Here is a 14,468-nt window from a genome sequence, read left to right as displayed (position 1 = left end):
CATCCGTTACATCAAGCTCCAGTCCAACGACACCAGAGACATGGGCATGGTCTTCATCATTGGTCAGTAGCTTCATATGCATATTCATATGCATTATTATTATTATATGCAGTAAACCGCTCCGTCATCAACCAGCTGAGCTGACCTCTTTTTTTTAACCTCTCTCTCTCACCCTCTCTCCCTCTCACTACCCTCTCTCTCTCTCTCTCTCTCTCTCTCTCTCTCTCTCTCTACTCTTCTCTCTCTCTCTCTCTCTCGCTCTCTCTCATCTCTCTGTATCTCTCTGTATCTCTCTGTCTCTCTGACTACCCCCTCCTCCCTCTCACTACCCCCTCTCTCTCCCCTCCTCTCCCTCTCTCTCTCCCTCTCCTCTCTATCTGTATCTCTCTCTTCCCTCCCCCTCCCCCTCGCTCTCTCTCTCTCTCTCCTCCTCTCTTCTCTCTCTTCTCTCTCCTCCCTCTCTCCTCTCTCATCTCTCTCTTCTCTCTCTCTCTCTCCTCCTCTCCTCTCTCCTCCTCTCTCTCTCTCTCTCTCTCTCTCTCTCATCTCTCTCTCTCTCTTCCTCTCCCTTCTCTCTTCTCCCTCCTCTCTCTCCCTCTCTCTCCCCCCTCTCTCTCTCTCTCTCTCCCCCCCTCTCTCTCTCTCCCTCCCCTCCCTCTCTCTTTTCCCATCGAACAACAGGTGAGACGGATGGTATCGTCGGACCTTTGACCTCTTCACGGCCTATGACCCGGCTACTTCCTGGTGGAGGTGTTGGCCCGCGACCTGGCCGGCCACAGCGACGTGGCCCCTGGTGGGGATCTATATCCTGCGGGACGACCAGCGCGTGAAGATCGTCATCAACGAGATCCCGGAGAACGTGCGGAGAAGTTCCAGGAGGAGTTCATCAACCTGCTGTCCAACATCACCGGGGCCATCGTGAACACGGACGACGTTCAGGTCAGCGGTGCGGCCGGAGAACCTGCTGCATGTTAATGTTAATAATAATAATAATAATAATAATAATAATAATAATAATAATAATAATAATAATAATAATAATAATAATAATAATAATAATAATAATAATAATAATAATAATAATAATAATAATAATAAATACACTTTATTTGTTTGTTTTTTTTATCCACTTTTTCTCCTTATTTTTCTCCACTCCAATTTTGTGTATCCAAATTCTCCCCCTCCCCCTGTCTTGAACGTTGCATGACTATGCCCCCCACTTGGTCGGTTGTAGAGAGGATAGAAACCTTGCATCACATGTTCCCTCCGGCACATGAGGTAGCAGCATGTCACATCTTTTCGCCTGCCAAGCGCGGACTCTCATTGGCGAGGTGTAACGTGTGGAGGCTCACACTACACTCGCCACTTCCTGTCTCTGCTGTGCAGGCGTCTCCCAACCGACCTGTAGGGGTCGCTGTCCACAACGTCCAATCTCCACCCATGGACTTCCACCCGCTAACTCTGCCAAATGAGCCAGTACGACGGCCGGCCCAAGCCGAAGGCAATGCTGATGACTGGGATTCGATACCGGAGTTTCTTGCATTGGTGACGAGCGCAATCTCCGCTACGCCACCCAGCCCGCCCTTATACACTTTATTTGTATAGCACTTTTCATACAGAAATTGCAGTTCAAAGTGCTTCACAGCTGTTAAAAAATACAGGCATAAGCCAGGATAAAAAAGCATTAAAAATGTAGTAGAGGTAAATCACACTTTTTCACATTAGGATTTAACATCCAATAGGCCTCTCTGGTTACGGTTTCATTCAGTTTAAAAATAGGCAGTAATAAAAAATTATAAAATAGAATAGACTAGAGTGCGGTTGTAGGAGATGGGAAATCACGGACTAGAGAGAGTAACGTTTCTTTGAACCACACATCTAGGGTGACCAGACGTCACGCATTGCGCTGTGATTGTACAGCATTCCTGTCTCCTTTCACGCATCACGCATATTGAGACCATGTCCCACATGATTGGTTGTCATCCGCGCTAACGCCCCCCCCACCCCCCCCCCCCCCCCCAGCCAATGTGAAAGAACCTCTATGCGTCGCGTAACATTACTACTAGTATCTGACCGCGAGTGGACACCGCATCCCTCGGGCATCCAGCCAGGCGACATGACAAGTCCCAACGGCGCATTTCTGGAGACTAATGTTATGTTTTGACAACAGATGTTTTGACAAATTGCTTGTATTGCCACCCATACTTGCAAATGTTTTATTGCACTTGTGGCAACGTGCGTTGTCTTCGTTTTGTTCTCTCCGCCATGATAATAATAATAATAACAATGAGCGCAGAGCTCGGTCTGAAGCGCTTGAAGCGCTTGAAACGCTGAGGACACAGACCGAGCTCTGCGCTCATTGTTATTATTATTATTATTATCATGGCGGAGAGAACAATGAGCGCAGAGCTCGGTCTGTGTCCTCAGCGTTTCAAGCGTTTCAAGCGCTTCAGACCGAGCTCTGCGCTCATTGTTATTATTATCTATTATTATTATCATGGCGGAGAGAGAACAATGAGCGCAGGGCTCGGTCTGTGTCCTCAGCGTTTCAAGCGCTTCAGACCGAGCTCTGCGCTCATTGTTATTATTATTATTATCATGGCGGAGAGAACAATGAGCGCAGAGCTCGGTCTGTGTCCTCAGCGTTTCAAGCGCTTCAGACCGAGCTCTGCACTCATTGTTTCTCTCCGCCATGATAATAATAATAATAACAATGAGCGCAGAGCTCGGTCTGTGTCCTCAGCGTTTCAAGCGCTTCAAGCGCTTCAGACCGAGCTCTGCGCTCATTGTTATTATTATTATTATTATTATCATGGCGGAATATATTTGAAAGATGACAGCCCACCCCACGCCTCCTCCCTCTCCCTCCACCACCAGCCTCCCAGCCAAGCCAAGTCCCTTCACCCTAGCAGCTAGGAGGGGGGGCGTACTAGCGTAGGTCAGTGGCCAATCAGAGTGCAAAACGGGAACCCGGAAACACGAACGCGTTGGTAAAAGCATAGACGCGACAGGGACAGTCCACCAAAAAAAGGGGAGGGGGCTGCACTGGGGGGGGGGGGGGGTGTGTGTTGTCCCACATTGTCCCTCACAAACATACCCTTTGTCCCACATTTGATTTATTGGGATCTGGTCACCCTACACACATCAGTGTGCGTAATTTATTAGCATAGCATGCATCCCACAACAAACCAAGCAAAGAGTTCATATGGCCGCTCTAGCTACCCACAATGCCCCGTTGTCCTTAAAGTGGACAGTGTAGGTGGATTATGTCCAGTCCATGTAAGTGTCCATGTAAGTGCCCACTACATATGTCCCCCCAGAATTCACCCTACTAACTCAAAAAAACGGGTCGGTAAACGGACCTCCCGACCATAACGCTCCGAACAACTGGAGCCGGCATATGAGCTACCGCAGGACCCCCTCAGGCCTTGCGCTGGCAAGGAGGGCAAAGGGCAAAGTGCCTATTGGGCGGTGAGGGACTCATATTTTCAAAAAGTGATTTAGGGTGACAAGGTTTAACACGGGGAGGTCGCCCTCGCCGCGGGGGCTGAGCGAGTGCCACGGGGTGATCCACATCCAAGTGAGCTGACTTAAGCCAGTCCACCGAGACATGTTCCGGTTTACCGCCAATGTCCACCACAAAGGTCTTACTTCCTGTCTGTAGGACCCGAAATGGGCCATCGTAGGGGGGTTGAAAGGACCCGCCGTGGGCAATCGTGCCGTATGAACATCTATTCGTGGCCTGGAGGCCGGGTGGAACACGAGTCCGTGGCAAACCATGCTGTGAGGTGGAGACCGGCACCAAATGCCCTAGCGTTCTCCAAGAGTGAAATACGCTGTTGGGTCGCAGACCAGGGGTCTGTGGTGTCAGGTACAAACTCCCCGGGGACACGCAGCGGTTGGCCATAGACCAGCTCAGCCAACAATGACTGGAGATCCTCCTTGGGGGCAGTCCTGAGACCCAACATGACCCACGGAGCCTGTCAACCCAACTACCATCGCTAAGGGTAGCTCGGAGAGCGGCCTTCATGGACCGGTGAAACCGCTCACACAAACCGTTAGCCTGTGGGTGATAAGCGGTAGTGCGGTGCAGTCTCACGCCCAAGTTTCTGGCAATCTCAGACCAAAGCTCTGAGGTGAACTGAGGTCCGCGATCCGACCGAAAGGTCAGACGGAGCACCAAACCGGGCCACCCACGTATATATAAACGCCCAAGCCACATCAGTGGGACGTTGTGGATGACAGCGGAACGGCCTCTGGCCACCGAGTGGTTCTGTCCACCATCCTGAGGAGGTATGTGAAACCATTCGATGGGGGTAATGGACTCACCAGGTCCACATTCACATGGTCAAACCTTCTTTCGGGCATGGAGAACTGGGCCAAAGGAGCTTTAATGTGGCGGTGTACCTTAGCGCGCTGGCACATCACACAGGTCTTAACCCACCCGCTCACATCCTTTTTCACCCCGTGCCAAATGAACTTGGATGCCACCTGTTTTTGAGATGCCCTGTTTCCGGGGTGAGGAGAGACCATGTATGATATCAAAAACATGACGTCTCCAACTGCTGGGCACAACCGGGTCACGGCCGTCCCATGGAAACGTCGCACAGGAGTGTGCCGTTAGCCTCATTAAATGCCACATCCTCCACATCACAGTGCTGTGATGGCCGTCCTGTAGGCCTGAACGTCCAGGTCGGAAAACCTGGTCTGAGGCCATGCGTGCATAGTCTAAACCAGGGGTGCCTAACCTTTTTTGAACCCAAGGATCTACTTTTTAATCTACCACCTAGCCGAGAGCTATAAAAGCAGCATAATGAACACAAATCTGTCAGTGCCGAGTCCGACCTCATCTTAAATAACAAACAGCATTGCTTGTTGTAGTTAACAAGGAGAGGCAGAGTTGATTTTGCAAAAGAAAAAAAAAAAAAAATGTTATAATCAAATTTTATTAATCGAGATCTACTTGAAATCAGCCCGCGATCTACCTGTCGATCGCGATCGACTGGTTGGGCACCACTGGTCTAAACCAACATGGACGGCCCGAGAGAGACAGTCTGCCACTAGATTGTCCCTGCCTGCTGAATATCTGTAGTAAACTCCGAGATATATGCCAGATGCCTCTGCTGACGGGCAGACCATGGCTCAGTCACTTTGGTCATAGCAAATGTGAGTGGCTTGTGGTCTACAAATGCTGTGAACGAATGAGCCTCCAGCAGGGAACGGAAATGCCGCACGGCCAGATAGAGGGCAAGGAGCTCCCTATCAAAAGTGCTATATTTGCACTCATTAGGTCGAAGCTGCCGGCTAAAAAACGGCAGTGGCTGCCAAGCCCCACTCACCCACTGTTTGTATACCGCTCCAACAGCATAGTCTGAAGCATCAGTGGTGATGGCAACAGGGGGCGTTGGGAAGCGGGTGTGCCAGCCTGGTTGCATTGGCCAGGGCGGTCTTAGTATCGACAAACGCGTTGAGTCTCTCGTCCGTCCAGTCCACCACATGTTTGGTGATTTTACCCCTGAGAGCCTCGTACAGAGTCGCATTAGCTGATGGTAAAAATGTACCATGCCAAGGAACTCTTGCAGAGCCTTGATGGTTGGTGGCAGTTGAAAATTTGCTATGGCGTCAACCTTAGATGGGAGGGGAACTGCCCCATCTTTGGTGACGTGGTGCCCGAGGAAATCGATCCCAGACAGCCCAAACTGGCATTTAGCTGGGTTAACTATGAGCCCATACTGACGGTGGAAAAGGGTCCTGAGATGGGGACAAGTGCTCTGCCCTGGAGGTACTGGCGACTAAGATGTCATCTAAGTAGACAAACAAAAAAGGCAGGTCCCGTAACACAGAGTCCATCAAGCGCTGGAATGTCTGTGCTGCGTTTTTAAGCCCACATGGCATGCTCAAGAACTCAAATAAACCAAAGGGAGTAATCACCGCTGTCTTAGGGATGTCCGCTGGGTGGACCGGCACCTGGTGGTATCCTCAAACTAAATCTATTTTTGAAAATATGAGTTTCCGGGCCAGGTGGGTGGAAAAATCCTGAATATGTGGAACCGGGTATCGGTCCCGGTGTAGTTACCTCGTTAAGGCGGCGGTAATCGCCACATGGGCGCCACCCGCCGGCAGCCTGGGGGACAATGTGAAGGGGTGAAGCCCATGGGCTGTCAGAACGACGGATAATACCCAGGTTCTCCATGTTGGAAAACTCTGCCTTGGCAATGGCCAGCTTGGCAGGATCTAGGCGTCGAGCCCGGGAGTAGACTGGCGCACCTGCCTTAGCGATGTGCATGCTCCACACCGTGCTTGCTGGTGGAGGACGAGAAAGTGGGCTGGGTAAGGACAGGAACTCAGCTAGTAGTTGGTGAAACTCATCTGTAACAGACAACATGTTAAACAAACCCACAGGAGGCGCTGCCCCGACAGTACATTCAAATGAACAAAAGGTGGTGGCATCGATCAAGCGATTGTTCCTGACATCCACCAACAATCCATAAGCACACAGAAAATCAGCAGTGATGAAGTCCCAGCTAAACCGCCGCTCACCAAAACACAGCTCCACTAGCCTACTGCCATATGTGCGGATTGTAGTACCATTGGCAGCTTCCATAGGGAGCCCATGTCCGTCGGCCAGGGTGTCCACCCTTGAGCGCACTTCCACTTCCGCATTCCCGCAACAACGTCATCTGAACACTGGATCTACACTGGATCTAGTAGCCCTGGTAACACCGCGAGATCTGTGCGCTACCACCAGCACGACATCGCTCACTTTTTTTTCTTTTTCTGGGGACATTTTATACTGGGGCAACAACTGATCAATATTGGGGCAAGTGCCCCAGTAAAAGTGGTCTAAATACGCCGATTCTTGAAATAAAAGAAGCCTAAAGCTATAGGCTCTTTTGAGTGTCAGGTCTACTTACTCTACTGTAATCAAATGTAGAGTGATTGATATATATTATATAAGAGTTAGAGTTAGGAACCTCTTAGCCTGCGACAGCCCATATCAGGGACGTTTTTCGGACTTTTTGTAACCGGCACTTTGGCGACCCCTAGTGGCTCGGGTGTGCATATTTTGTAATACAATATATATCTAATTGAAGGCTTATTTGTTGCCTGTCGATAGCGAAAAAATTCGACAAAATCCGTTCAGCGGTTCTCAAGTTACAAGCCAGTATTTGAGGCATGTGCAAAGTACACGGTATTGCGCAAAATACCACTCCAGACTCAGGCTGCAGTAGTTCTGTCAATCTAGATCCGATCTCGAAAATTATTGTGGATCGTTGTAGCCAATGAGTGTGGCTTCCAATGCTACCCCATTTGGGGATGTGTGAATCAGAGATCTAGGTGAACGACTAAATTATTTAACAGGAAGCCAAATGAATTGAAGTCTATGAGAAAACTGAGTTTTTCTGAGAAAACTGAGTTTTTCTTTTTCTTTTACATACTACATAGTTTACCAAATCACTCCTAATCACTCATTTCTGAATGGATCTTTATGAAATTTGGATATGTACTACATAAGTCAGCTATGTCTCCATCTGGATTTGTAAGCCATTCCACCTTCTGGGGGAAAATATTACCTCTGGACTACTAACTACTACAGAAAAACTTGAGTAACAAGCTTTCTACAACTCAAGTTCAGACCTATGGTACTCTATTACGTTAGCACTAAAAGTGCATTTTCTTTCTGGAATCAGAAACTTCAGAACATCATCGTTCAAAAGAGACCAGGCTCATGCATGTGCTATAAGTATAAAGTATGTTGTTTTGGTTTGCAAAAAAAGTATGCAGTCCTCAATTAAAGTTAAGAAAATTGCAATTTTTCTGCCCGCTTTTTAACAACCGTCAGTGGGAAAGGAAAGGAGTCCACACTCTGGGGATGTTTATAATAAAAAAAATGGTCTTCGCGCGTTTCAGGACCTAAGAGATTTTTATGACCTTCCCGGCGAGTCCTTTTACTTTTATCTACAGCTAAGGCCGGCGCTCAGGGCGCTCAGGGCGCATGGGGTTCCGTGGGCTCAACCGCTGCATCCACACCCCTCTTTTAAGCTCATCGGAGACAGAACAACCTCAAGGGGTTTTGTTTCAGATTTCTATACACTCCTACTCAAATCCACATACAAAAACACATCATTAGATATAGTTTGGCGAGATGACATCCCAGAACTGGACCCTGAGTTTGATTGGGATGATATCTGGACTAATGACGCATTGGGCTTCCCGTAACCGTAATCACCAACAAATACATTTTAATTATATTCATATGACGTATTCACACCTAGGAAACTGTGTGCAATGGGTTTGGTAGCTGACTCTCACTTAACTCATTGGACGCCACTCACGAATAAAGTCGGGTTAACTCGCCGACGCTTGAGCGCCAAACCCGAGAAAAGTCGGGTTTTCTATTGTTATTTCTTTTATTCATATTCCCATTCATAATCCATCGAGGGAGCCTGTGTTATCATTGGGAATGAGTCTGAGATCGCAAACATCCAATACCGCTGCCTGCCGCCTTTGCGGCCGGTATTGCACACTAAAGTGTCCGGTCCGGGTTTTCCTTGTCGGGCAGGACAAGCGTTTATAACGCATGGATTGAGGAGAATCAAGCACTCCAGTTCATGTTCTTTGGTGGATTATGTTGGCAACACGATCAACATCAATACTTGGAATGGCGATCATATATATTATTTTTGGAGTACATCCTAGTCAAGGTAAGGGCTATATGGTAAAATCTTGCATTGATCCAAGAATCCCTTCACTGGGATCCGAGCGTATGTGTGTATTGTGTGTGTGTGTGTGTGTGTAACCTATTCTGTTGGTGACGATCAAAGCATAGAAAAACAACCTTCCCCCCCACCCTTTCATGCATTCATGATGAAACATAATACAGATAATATAGCGTTGATTTCAGATTGATTGTTGATATAGGCGAGAAACGGCACGTTTTTAGTGAAATGCACTAAACGCTGCATAGCGTCGTTTTCTGGGATTAGACAGGATTACTCTAAAACTATACTCATATTCAACACGGTATAAAACGGGAATGTATGGATGAAAAAATTATTTCTTTTTCACAAATTGAACGATATATACTCCGATGTCAAATAGGCAATAGTATTATATCCATAGCTATGATATATAATATAGTTTGAGCCCTGCAAACACCGCCATGTATTCCTATACTTTAAAGCGGTGGCCTTCTACCACACGGTACACAGCGCCATCTGGCGCTGATTGAGTTAAGGGCCACTGGCACTTATATGCACACGGCTCTCCTACTGTGTTGTGTATCCTGTATTGTATCATGTTATTGTTTCTTTCATGTTTGTATATTTGTATTCGCTCTGGTGGCAAACCATGTTTCCCCTTGGGGATTAAGAAATAAAACCATACCATTCCATGGTCTGGGAGTGTCCCACCGGTGGCTTGTTTCTGGAGATCCATAACCACTAAAGTTAAACCTTCAGACACATATGTAACCTGACAATTCCACTTTTCACAACAACACTAATCCTAAATCGGCCTCCATACAACAAAAAAGTTTCATTCTAGCGGGAGTTACAGTAGCCCAAAAAATGTATAGCCATGAGATGGAAAACAACACGAAAAACGTACAACGATCAATTGGGCTTTGACACTCTTGGATGTAATTTATATGAAGATCTCCACTGCTCGGGTGATTGGAGTTAGGGAATCCACATTGTTTCTCAGCGGCTGAGAAAGTAAGAGGCCATGATTCTAGCGGCGAAGCGGGGTTGAGGTGTTGGTCCTGAGGGGTCCCTGGGGTGGTGGGTGGGAGTGGGGGAAGAAACGTCTTTTGTAATGTCTGTGGCAATTTATATTCTGTATTTGTTTTTATTATTTTTATTATTTCTATTTATTGTCATTATTGTTGTTATTATTATTATTATTATTGCTGTTATGGTCCTGTGAAGTCTTGTTTATTATTATTATTATTATTATTATTATTATTATTATTATTATTATTATTATTATTATTATTATTATTATTATTATTATTATTATTATTATTATTATTATTATTATTATTATTATTATTATACTTATTATTAATTATTATTTATTATTATTATTATTATTATTATTATTATTATTATTATTATTATTATTATTATTATTATTATTATTATTATTATTATTATTATTATTATTATTATTATTAGGGTTAGGGTTAAGTGAATCTCTAATCAGTAGATAAGGGTTAGTGTTAATTGAATCTCTCTCTAAGCAGTAAGTAAAGGTTCAAGTTAAGGTTAGGGTGAATCTCTCTCTAATCAAATAAGGGTTAAGTTAAAGGAACACGCCCAACCATCTTGGGAAATTAGCTTACCGTCTTCTCCAGAGAGAGAGACAAGAAGATAGATACCAGTTTCCTCTCTGTGCGTTCAGTAGAAAGCTATCTACTGCTTAGCACAATGAATGGAAGCGGACATGGCCGGTTAGCCTTCGGGAAAGGGTTAGTTGGACAATGCCTAGGCTAACCGGTCATGTCCGCTTCCATTAATTGTGCTAAGCTAGGCTAACATGCATAGAAGATAGCTTTCTACTGAACGCACAGAGAGAAAACTGGTATCCATCTTATTGTCTCTCTCTGGAGAAGACGGTAAGCTAATTTCCCAAGATATTGGCGGTGTTCTTAGTTACGTTACATTACGTTAAGTTAAGTTAAGGTTAAGGTGAATCTGTTTTCTCTTTAGTTCCATGTGGATAAGAAGGGCAAGAGTGAACTTCGCCCAGACTGATGTCCTGATCCATGTCGTCAACAAACACACCACACCGTATCCCTGGACGTGGAAAAGGTCTCTCTCTCTCTATATATGTCTGTCTGTCTCTCTCTCTCTCTCTCTCTCTCTCTCTCTCTCTCTCTCTCTCTCTCTCTCTCTCTACTCTCTCTCTCTCTCTCCTCTCTCTCTCTCTCTCTCTCTCTCTCTCTCTCTCTCTCTCTCTCTCTCTCTATCCATCTATCTATCTATCTATCTATCTATCTATCTATCTATCTATCTATCTATCTATCTATCTATCTATCTATCTATCTATCTATCTATCTATCTATCTATCTATCTATCTATCTCTCTCTCTCTCTCTCTCTCTCTCTCTCTCTCTCTCTCTCTCTCTCTCTCTCTCTCTCTCTCTCTCTCTCTCTCTCTCTCTCTCTCTCTCTATCTATCTATCTATCTATCTATCTATCTATCTATCTATCTATCTATCTATCTATCTATCTATCTATCTCTCTCTCTCTCTCTCTCTCTCTCTCTCTCTCTCTCTCTCTCTCTCTCTCTCTCTCTCTCTCTCTCTCTCTCTCTCTCTCTCTATCTATCTATCTATCTATCTATCTATCTATCTATCTATCTATCTATCTATCTATCTATCTATCTATCTATCTATCTATCTATCTATCTATCTATCTATCTATCTATCTATCTATGTCTATCTATGTCTATCTATCTATCTATCTATCTATCTATCTATCTATCTATCTATCTATCTATCTATCTATCTATCTATCTATCTATCTATCTATCTATCTATCTATCTATCTATCTATCTATCTATCTATCTATCTATCTATCTATCTATCTATCTATCTATCTATCTATCTATCTGTCTGTCTGTCTGTCTATCTATCTATCTATCTATCTATCTATCTATCTATCTATCTATCTATCTATCTATCTATCTATCTATCTATCTATCTATCTATCTATCTATCTATCTATCTATCTATCTATCTATCTATCTATCTATCTATCTATCTATCTATCTATCTATATCTCTCTCTGTCTATCTCTCCCTCTATCTCTCTCTATCTCTCTCTATCTATCTCTCTCTATTTCTATCTATACCTATATATCTCTCTATCTCTCTGTGTCTATCTATCCCACACACCTCTCTCTCTCTCTCTCTCTCTCTCTCTCTCTCTCTCTCTCCTCTCTCTCTCTCTCTCTCTCTCTCTCTCTCTCTCTCTCTCTCTCTCTCTCTCTCTCTCTCTCTCTCTCTGTGCGCATGCGTGTGGATGGTGGGAGCGTTTGGTGAGTGGTGTGGTGCGAGAGTCTGAGGAGGTACGCGTGAGTCTTTCTAAACTTTTTCTATCTTTATGTTGTTTGTCAAATTGTGAATTGGACTGTGGTTTATTTGACTGGCTGTGTGTTGATGGTGGGCTGGTAGCGTTGTCAGTGTTCGCCTGGGCAGCTGTCTGCTGTCACGGTGACATGGAGTTCGCAAAGCTGACCAGGAGACATGGTTTTAAGGTCGCGCCGGCATTTCCGTGTTCGGTGGAAGAATGCAGTCTCGCTGTCGCAAGAATAGTAGGCGCTCCGGCCGTTAAGTCTGCGGCAAGGATGAACGGGGGAGTTGTTTTCTTTGTGGATGATTTGATTAAAGTTAATCAACTGATAACGGACGTTTTGGTCATACGTGATACTTTTGTGTCTGTGATGCCGCTCACAACACCGGCAAAAAAGGTGACATTGGCAAACGTTCCTCCGTTGGTGGGCGACGATCTTATATTAAGGGAACTTGCCAGGTTTGGAAAAATTGTAGCTCCCTTAAAGAAAATGTCTTCGGGGTTTAAGGCACCTGAACTACAGCATGTGGTTTCTCACAGAAGGCAGACGTTCATCATAATGAACAAACGTGATGATGAGTTGGATCTTAATTTTAAAGTACTAATAGACGGGTTTGAGTATATTATTTTTGCGTCGACACAAAACATGCGCTGTTTTGCCTGTGGAAGGAGGGGCATCAGAGACAAGCGTGCCCTGGGGAGGGGCCAAGCAGGGGGGATATTGATGGGGAGAGTGCATTGAAGAAAGGGAGAGCAGCTTGGGGTGTGAATCGAGGGATGGAGGGGGGGGGGGGACAGAGAAAGAGGGGTGGTGGGGAGTTTTCTGAGAAGGTTATTGTACCAGGTAGGGGTGATAAGGGGATGGAAGGAGTGGGTACGGCTGGGATTGCGGTACGAGGACAGAATGGGGGGGATGGAAATGTGGGGGGGGGGGGGGGGGTAGAAGGAGCTTGTGTCAGCCGGGACACGTTAAATAGCCAGGTGGAGAGTGGAACTGTTGACGTACAAGGGACAGGTGGACCTGTTGAAATACGAGGGACAGATGATGGGGATGAAAATGAGGGGGGGGGGGTCGTGGCAGGAAGGATTACAGAGGTGGCAGGTGGACCTGTTGTAATACAAGGGACAGTTGATGGGGATGAAAATGAGGGGGGGGGGTCATGGCAGGGAGGGTTACAGATGAGGGGAGTGTACCTGGGGTGGTTGTAGCTGTTGAGGGGACAGGGTCAAAGGACTCAGTTGAGGGGGTCGGGGTGGAGGAAGTAGAGGATATTGACATGGAAGAGGGGGACGGTGGTTGAAGGTTGTTAGGCAGAAGAGGAAGATTGAAGTAGTTGGGTTGTCAAGCTCACAAGCTAAGAAGACAGGTGTGACGGAAGAACTCAGCAGTACACAGAGTACACAAGGGAGTACATGGGCGGAGATGTGTATTGATGATGATGAGGAATATGGGAGCGATGAATCTGTAACTTCAGATGAGGTTTGCTATTCAATGGATGCAATGAAACTGTTTTTACAGGTGACAAAGAACAGGAAGGGAGTAGAGGTGGAAAACATTTTTCCAGATAAAGATTTGTTTGTTTTGGCAGCAAGGAAACATATGAGGTTTAAAGGAGATGGTCGTTTTGTTGACACAGATATATACAGGATGAGAAAGATTGTGCAGAAGGTGCTGCGGGGCCCCAGTATGGTGGCGGATGGAGTGGAATCGGTGTAGTTTTGTTGTTTTATTTGTTTTGTTTGTTTTACCTTTTTATTTCTAAATGAAAGTTTTTTTTTGACAGGACTGGTGTGTTTATCACTTAGGGCTGGACATTTCAAGGTGTCCCGCTACCGGGGCAAGGAGGCTGAGACATTTTTTGTTCATCTCATGTACTCTTATACATTTGTGGAATTTTATAAAGACTGGGACTATGGAGGATTCAGAGACAGGAGCGGAGCGTATCGTTTTCATGCCCGATGGGAAGGCCACGCCTTACTCCTTTGGCAGACCTTTCATCAGAGTCGTCATGGGGGATGTTGTCTCTGCCGTCTTTTTATGTTACCGGCACCGTTACCTTGTTCAAGGGTTGGAAGGTATGACTGTGGGGCTCATCACGTTCTACGCCGAAATAAACGGTTTCCTGATTCAGCCTCGGAGGATGATGGTAAAGCGGACTTTGCTGGTTAATTTTTACCCGATGTTCGGAATGGGTTTCATCAGGGTTTTGAGCTCTCGAATCAGACTGCTCGATGGGAAGTCACTGGGGGCTGCCAGTCTCCGCACGGGGAGTGGGAGGTGATGTTGGAGCGGCATCTGAACCAGGGAGGAAAAGGCGGCCTCGGACGGGGAGGCGGGGGTAACATACTGTCTGATGAGGATGTCGGTCCGGAGTGCATCTCGGTCCCC

The 14,468-nt window shown here is 45.9% G+C and overlaps 1 pseudogene across 1 annotated transcript in view; it reads left to right on the top strand.

Annotated features, from left to right (window-relative positions):
• The first annotated feature begins 40 nt into the window (after positions 1-40).
• LOC311234600 (cadherin-23-like) overlaps positions 41-14,468 on the top strand; it is a 34,721-nt pseudogene continuing 20,293 nt past the window's right edge. Inside the window, exons 1-3 of the transcript in view lie at positions 41-62; positions 682-939; positions 10,713-10,793. The product of the transcript in view is annotated as a cadherin-23-like (transcript). The remainder of the gene's footprint in view (positions 63-681; positions 940-10,712; positions 10,794-14,468) is intronic.

This window comes from Notolepis coatsorum, assembly GCF_963971535.1.
Source record: "Notolepis coatsorum genome assembly, chromosome: 9".
In the NCBI taxonomy this organism is placed as follows: Eukaryota; Metazoa; Chordata; class Actinopteri; order Aulopiformes; family Paralepididae; genus Notolepis; species Notolepis coatsorum.
This window is presented reverse-complemented; position numbering and strand designations above follow the sequence as displayed.